This window comes from Bubalus kerabau, chromosome 15 (assembly GCF_029407905.1).
Source record: "Bubalus kerabau isolate K-KA32 ecotype Philippines breed swamp buffalo chromosome 15, PCC_UOA_SB_1v2, whole genome shotgun sequence".
In the NCBI taxonomy this organism is placed as follows: Eukaryota; Metazoa; Chordata; class Mammalia; order Artiodactyla; family Bovidae; genus Bubalus; species Bubalus kerabau.
In genome coordinates this window covers 37,696,610-37,704,715 of record NC_073638.1, presented here as the reverse complement: position 1 = coordinate 37,704,715, position 8,106 = coordinate 37,696,610, and the positions used below count along the sequence as shown (strand labels likewise).

The following is an 8,106-nucleotide window of genomic DNA, read 5'->3' as shown; positions in this document are numbered from 1 at the left end:
TATAAGAATTATATATATTTAAGTCCAGCTTCCCTGTTGCGATATAAACCATTAGTGAACTGCAGAAACCTAGAATAATTCTTGTAAAAATCTGTTTAAATACGGATTCAAGCCCAAACCTAAAACACCACAATTGCCAAATAGCCCTGCGGTACTTTCCCTTCAAAACACATAATATTTGTGGTCGATTGTCAGATTAATTTTTCTTTTTCTCTCACTAGACTGCACCTAAAATCGGCCTGTGATTGCTTTCTTCACCTTTTCATCCCCAGCACCTGGTACAGTCTAGCTGGTAGTTTCTTTTAACAGAATGGATTCAAAAGAAAACAAGTCAGCTGCATCAGGGAATGATCTGGAAACTTCTGCTTTCTCAAAGGCAAGCTAGCATTCTGGCCTTTCCCCTGCTTGTTCGCAGCTGTGTGGCGGCCTGCAAGTCACTCAGCAGGTCTGTACAGCTGTTTCCTCCTCAGTTTAATGGGAAGGACCGGAGGATCTGCCCCCTGACGTCCGCACTGCAAGGGAGGTTGGCCCTCCCGCCGGCGAAGGCTTCGAGTTTGCTGCGGGGACTCTCCGGTCTCCTGGCAGACAGGATAGCAGTGGTACTCCTCACTGATCTTCACTCATTAATTCATTCGCTCTTTCACAGTCATTTCCCGAGGCCTTCACCTGCGCTCTCTCCTCCTCACAGCAGACGCCTAGACCAGCCGTTCTCAAATGCAGACAGCCAAAGACATCTTATTAACTGTTAACTCAGTTCTTTCTAGGACGCCTGGTTTCTCCAGAAATCGTTGGCGGAAGGTAACCTTCACAGGGAATGCCGCTCATTATGGTCGAGAAGCCTGGCGTTGAGTCGGCGCGTGGAGGAAAGCTCCCTTCAAGCCCGACGGGGCAACCGGCGGGCCTGGGACCTCACTGCGCAGGCGCGGGAGCAGCACCTCGGCGCCCTCAGCTGCAAGGAAAATCCCCCCGCAGGCGTGATCCCGCAGGCATTAGGTGGGTGGGGCTCGCGGCTGGCTGGGCTTCTTCTCACAGCTGCCTCGCGGAGTAAGGACCTCGCCCCCCCACGCCGACCCAGGAAGCGGGCCTCTCTCTATGCCATTGGCACACGTAGAGGAGTCCCGACAGCTCGCGCCCACAAGCGTCAGCCCACCCGGGAGGAAGGCCCTGGTCCTCTCTGTCCCAGGCTGTACCTCATGATACACGAGGCTGTACCTCATGATACACCTGGCTCTGCTTTTTCGCGTAGACATAGGGGAGCTCGGCCAAGACTGCCAGCAAGTAGATGTTGCTGATAAATGGTAGCCCCGACTGCCATGCTGGCGAACCCCCAGCGCAAAGAATAGCAGAAAGAGTGCTGCCAAGGACCTCCGCGAAAGCCTCAGTCTGTGAGGTTCCCACCTGGCCCTGGCCTGAAGCTGTGAAGTCCTGCAGTATCCCGTTGGCCCGCAGAACTGGAGGTCCCGCCCCACCTCCATGACATTGGCTGGCTGAGCCTAGGGCCCGCGGGCCCAGTTTCTCCCCACGTTTCCGAGCTCAGAATCTGCTGTGCAGAGGGCGTGTGGTTCTCTGGGTCTGGGCGCAGTTCTAGGCAAGCCACAGCTGGTTGGGCACTGATGGTGGTGGTGGTGGTGGTTTAGTCGCAAAGTCTTGTCCGACTCTTGCAATCCCATGGACTGTAGCCCGCCAGGCTCCTCTGCCCATGGGATTTTCCAGGCAAGAATACTGGAGTGGATTGCCATTTCCTTCTCCAGGGGATCTTCCCGACCCAGGAATTGAACCTGGGTCTCCTGCATTGCAGGCAGATTCTTTACCGACTGAGCTATGAGGGAAGCCCTGGGCACTGATCCTGGAGGCCTTTTCTGGAGTGTTGACGCTTGAGCCTGGAACACGTGACAGCACCGCCTCCCTCACAGGGCCGGGCGCATCTTGCGTCCCTAGCGGTCAGCGGTTTCTGTGGGTATCCTTTTAGGAACCAGGTCTGCTTATTTCAGCCTGGAAGAGTGGGACGGCAATTATCAGCACTGTGGTCTTTAGCTCAGCGGGATAATCTTTAGATTCTCCGTTAAAGAATTGACCCATCAATGCAAAAAGAAAATAATCATATTATTTTACCTCCTTGTCTGATTGTTCCTCCTTATGGTATGAGGCATTTTTGTTTGTGATGCTTTAACAGTTGTGATGATTGTGAGATATTTATGTGATTAACTGAGGATACCTATCTTTTCACTTTCTGGTCTTCTAGGAAAATGGAAAAAAAATAGTATGAGAAGTCATTGCTAAACTTAGTCCTCAATGTCTAACCAAGGGTCAGTGTAGGTGGCCCAGGATGGATATTGGCATTGCCAGCGGAGCACAGTGATTCGGAGGCACCAGGAGTGGAATGATAACACCTACTGGATGTCTGAGGTCAGCCCTGTCAGCCTTCCCCAACATCATCCTGCTGGTGTCTGGCTGGCCGCAGATGTTACACAGTATGGTACTTGATTCAGGAGTGGCCCCCTTTCATCATTTATTTTCAAAAAGGATTAATTTCCATTCCAAAAATATTCTCCTGTAAAGTAAGAAGCAATTCTGTTTGGCATTTCCCCCCTGCCTACCTAAGCAGAGGAGAACTGAAGCCTTGACGGCAGCCTGACTCACTAACAGCCCTGATGAGAGGCTTCATCCCCACCCCCACTGCCCCTTAGGGACACTGTGTGTGGGAGGTCTTCAGGACTCACTGAAAGTCTCTCAGAACACAGATCTTTCCCTGTCATCATTTTCATCATTTATTGTGTTCCTTCAGCACTCAGCAACGAGAAATCACTCTTTTTGTCTGCCCTTCCAACATTTGCTCCTAGAGTGATAGAAAACAACCAATATTGTGTTTCTGGATTTTTTCAGGTTGGAGAGGTTCTGGTAGAACAGGAAATGGAGGATTTCATTGTTTCATGGCAGAGATCCTGTCTTCAGTATGCTGGGCAGAATGTGAAAACCCTGCACGTGGCTCTGGCATCTTTGTGTGCAGACAGGTAAAGGTTTCAATCGGACTGTTGTGTTCCAGCAAAAGCTTCTCTCCCTCTTGGGCCTTGGGAGTCTCCCTCCAGGATTCATTCTGAGGATTTCCTGCCAATTCTTGGATGCCTGCTCCCCTGGCCTGGGCCCTGGGTGCCCTCCCAACAGCCTTCCTCCCCCAGCACACAATGATGAAAAAGGCACAATTTCATTAGTGCACTCAGTTACTGTTTCATCAGAATGGAAGGGAGTGAGAGTCAAGGAAGTGCCTAGAGCCTGAGGCAAAAGAAGAAAAATCAACAATACTGATGTTGGGTCATTAAAAATTTGATATTTTGTTCATCATGGAATTTTGCATTAATTTTGATTTTCAAGTGTTACATTAAAATACCTTAATTACTGAGCTTTTTGACGCCCACTTAAATTTTGCTCATAAGGTGAGTGCCTTACAAGCCTTACCTTATTTCTGACCCTGAGATGTAGGGTACCCAAATGATCTGATTACAAAGTGATACATAGGAAGTTGGTTTGTTCATTTGATTTTTCATGCGTTCCTAGGAGTGAACACCAAGGTGACTGGCAGAGCACTGGAGCCCCTGGGTGAGATTTAAGAAGCTTCATGAAGCTCTCCTTTACCACTAAAAAAGGTACCCCCCCCTCCTTTGCCTGAAATCTTTGCCAATTAATTTATAAGTTAAACATTCTCTAAAACAAGTTGAATTGGAAAATGCAAACCCTGATGGCAGAAGGATAAAGTCTTACAAAGTTCTTAAAACTGTACTTACAATGTGAATATGTTTTTTCCAACATTTTCTTAGAGGCAGGACAGAATGGAAGGCATGATGATTCTGATTTGTTGGAGTTTTTAGCATGGTCATGTTGATGGTGGTAGGTGTGGAAATTTAAGAAAGGGATACAGAAAGAAAAAAAAGAGATTTTCAGTGAGAAACTTCTTTGCCTTCCCAAAGGCCATAGAGAGGTTACACTTCATCCAGGAATCATTCATACTGTTTCTTGGGGATGCTCAGCCAATCACCCTCAGCCATTGCCTTTCCTCCAGCACTCTACTGGACCGTCTTCTAATCTTGACATCTTCTGTTTCATTCCTTGTATTTAAAGAGATTACAAGTCTTAAGTGGATGGACAAACACTTAGTGACCATCTTGTTGAAGACCCTCTTCCAAGCATGGTATCTGAGACTAAGTGGAAATGTAATTCTCTGTTCAAGATCACACAAGACAGCATCAGTAGAACCAGACACATGCTCTGGACTTGACACATGTTTCTTCAGTCATTCATCACAGAATTATTGAGCACCTCCTAGATTAGATGCTGGAGATGTAATGGTGAGCAAAACCAGTCATGGTCCTCACTCTCCTGGGATTTAGTCTGTTGCAGGGGGGATGAGTACATCAATCAAATAATCACAAATAGATATATCATTACAAGCAGTTAAGTTTTATGATGTAAAGAAACAGTTCTATAAGCCTGTATAACAAGAAATGTGGTAAGTGTTGGGATCAGAAATTGCTGTCTGTGTCATAGAACCAGTTTATAACCAAGGACTTATTATCTCTATGATGTTGACAGCAAGTTTTACTGATATATTTCTCAAGTTATTGGTCTTCTATGGGACATTGTGTTCCAGGTAGAAAGGGAAAGGAAAGTGGATAAAACAAAATTCATTCTTTAAAGTCTTTAAGGATACACTTAGAAATAAGGTGTAATCAACTATCTGAGCATTCCTTGGCCCAGTCAAATGGACACAGAAGATTAACCATCACATTGCATTATTGCCAGATCACTAAGTAAAATTCGCATTTGGGTACCTTGCTTCCTAAATTTGTCAGCTCCCCAAATACAGGTGTCATCGTTCTCTCTGATAATATCCTATATACCTCAAGCTGGCAACCACTTCATTTTCTTTCTATTTTCTCTCACAGTAGGTCCTTTCATAGAAAGCTTTTGGCTCTCTACAGAAAAATTATGATCTCTGTACAATTTGGAACAGTTTAGTTAATTAGAGATCTTCAAATCCTGCCAAGATAGAGGAAGGGCCAGGCTTAAAAAAACAGTGTCTTGCTTGCACATGGATCAATCCAAAAGCTGTATTTAAACCTAAGTTCCTAAATACAGTTTTTCAGTAAATATTTTCCCAGGAGAAATGAACACTTTGAAAAAAAGGCATTTTAGCAGCATGATAATTGTGATTTATAATGAGAAATATATATTTGGCATTTGGCCTTTGTCCTTTTTCCAGCACAGAAGTAGTAAAACCCTAGGCATTTCCTAAGCAAAGAGAATGATAAAGATGTCTTTTGTTATATTAATGTAACTTTGGTGTGCTCCCAAAGATGCCAGCTGGTTGCCAGGAGCCAGCCACAGGATTAGAGGTTGGAACTTTCAGTCCCACTCCCTGACCTTCTGGCAGTAAAGTGGGGCTAAATTTGAATTTAATCACCAGTGGCCAACGATTTAATCAATCATGCCTGTGTAACAAGCCCTCCATAAAAATCCAAAAAAGATGGGGTTCAGAGAGCTTCCATGTTGTCAAATATATAGGGATACAGGGAGAGTAGCATGACTGGAGAATCGTGGAAACTTCATGCCCTTTCCCATATACCTTGCCCCATGCATCTCTTTGTTCTGGCTGTTTGGAAGTTATATCCTTCAGTCAGTACAGTTCAGTTCAGTCACTCAGTCATGTCTGACTCTTTGCGACCCCATGGACTGCCGCACGCCAGGCCTCCCTGTCCATCACCAACTCCAGGAATTTACCCAAACTCATGTCCATTGAGTCAGTGATGCCATCCAGCCATCTCATCCTCCGTCATCCCCTTCTCCTCCTGCCCTCAATCTTTCCCAGAATCAAGGTCTTTTCAAATGAGTCAGCTCTTCGCATCAGGTGGCCAAAGTATTGGAGTTTCAGCTTCAACATCAGTCCTTCCAGTGAACACCCAGGATGGATCTCCTTTAGGATGGACTGGTTGGATCTCCTTGCAGTTCAAGGGACTCTCAAGAGTCTTCTCCAACACCATAGTAGAAAAGCATCAATTCTTCGGTGCTCAGCTTTCTTTACAGTCCAACTCTCACGTCCATACATGACTACTGGAAAAGCCATAGCCTTGACTAGCCGGACCTTTGTTGGCAAAGTAATGTCTTTGCCTTTTAATATGCTGTTTAGGTTGGTCATAACTTTCCTTCCGAGGAGTAAGCATCTTTTTATTTCGTGGCTGCAATCACCATCTTCAGTGATTTTGGAGCCCCCAAAAATAAAGTCAGCCACTGTTTCCACTGTTTCTCCATCTATTTGCCATGAAATGATGGGACCGGATGCCATGATCTTAGTTTTCTGAATGTGGAGCTTTAAGCCAACTTTTTCACTCTCCTCTTTCACTTTCATCAAGAGGCTTTTTAGTTCCTCTTCACTTTCTGCCATAAGGGTGGTATCATCTGCATATCTGAGGTTATTGATATTTCTCCTGGCAATCTTGATTCCAGCTTGTGCTTCATCCAGTCCAGCGTTTCTCATGATGTACTCTGCATATAAGTTAAATAAGCAGGGTGACAATATACAGCCTTGACGTACTCCTTTTCCTATTTGGAACCAGTCTGTTGTTCCATGTCCAGTTCTAACTGTTGCTTCTTGACCTGCATACAGGTTTCTCAAGGGGCAGGTGGTCTGTTATTCCCATCTCTTTCAGAATTTTCCACAGTTTATTGTGATCCACACAGTCAAAGGCTTTGGCATAGTCAGTAAAGCAGAAGTAGATATTTTTCTGGAACTCTCTTGCTTTTTTGATGATCCAGCAGATGTTGGAAACTTGATTTCTGGTTTCTCTGCCTTTTCTAAAACCAGCTTGAACATCTGGAAGTTCACAGTTCATGTATTGCTGAAGCCTGGCTTGGAGAATCTTGAGCATTATTTTGCTAGCGTGTGCTGCTGCTGCTGCTAAGTTGCTTCAGTCATGTCCAACTCTGCGACCCCAGAGATGGAAGCCTACCAGGCTCTTCCGTCCCTGGGATTCTCCAGGCAAGAACACTGGAGTGGGTTGCCATTTCCTTCTCCATTGCATGAAAGTGAAAAGTGAAAGGGATGTCGCTCAGTTGTGTCCAACTCTTCGTGACCCCATGGACTGCAGCCCACCAGGCTCCTCCATCCATGGGAATTTCCAGGCAAGAGTACTGGAGTGGGGTGCCATTGCCTTTTCCGTTGCTAGCTTGTGAGATGAGTGCAATTGTGCAGTAGTTTGAGCATTCTTTGGCATTGCCTTTCCTAGGGACTGGAATGAAAACTGACCTTTTCCAGTCCCGTGGCCACTGCTGAGTTTTCCAAATTTGCTGGAAATGACCTTAATTCTAGTTAATAAAATGTTTTTCTAAGTTTTGTGAGCCACTCTATCAATCGGACTCTAAGAGAAGGTCATGGGGACCTTTGATCCATAAGAAGCCAGTTGACAACCTGAACTTGTAGTTGGTGTCTGAATTGTGTGTGGAAGAGCACCGTCTTGTGAGACTGAACACTTAACCTAGGATCTGATGCTATCTCCAGGTAGACAATACCAGAATTGAGTTGAATTGTAGGACATCCAGCTAGTGTTGAAGAATTGCTTGGTGGGGTGGTAACCCCCTCTCCCATTCCCCCAACCGAAGTTGATGATCTAAATCAGAGATTTCTTTATTTTTTATTTTTTATTAGAGTATAGATGATTTACAACATTGTGTCAGCTTCTGCTGTACAGCGCAGTGAACTAGTTATACATACATATATATATATACACACATACACACACATATATATATCCACTCTTTTTTAGATCTATTCCCATATAGGGAATTTGCCATCTAAATCTTGCCATCAGGACTGAAGCTTGCATTGCTCCAGTCACTGTGTATATGTGGCTGATAACTCCCAGATGAGTCTCAGAAGAGAATGGCTCTCAGACAAAGAGGGTTGCCATGTTCAAGATCTGAATCCTTCCCTGGGAATCATTCTCATTCAATGTATGGTTGAGGACAGAACTAGCTATATAATTTGCAAGTCCCAGTGAAAATGAACATGTTTAAAACCTTGTTTAATGAAACAAGTGTTTAATGAAAACACTTTAAATG

General features: G+C 45.1%; 1 long non-coding RNA gene across 1 annotated transcript; it reads left to right on the top strand.

The window, feature by feature from the left end:
* Window positions 1-362: 362 nt before the first annotated feature.
* LOC129628910 (uncharacterized) lies at window positions 363-7,362 on the top strand. The gene is made up of 5 exons (XR_008702980.1): window positions 363-993; window positions 2,243-2,406; window positions 2,884-3,011; window positions 3,553-3,641; window positions 6,854-7,362. It is a non-coding gene; the product is annotated as an uncharacterized LOC129628910 (long non-coding RNA).
* Window positions 7,363-8,106: the final 744 nt, after the last annotated feature.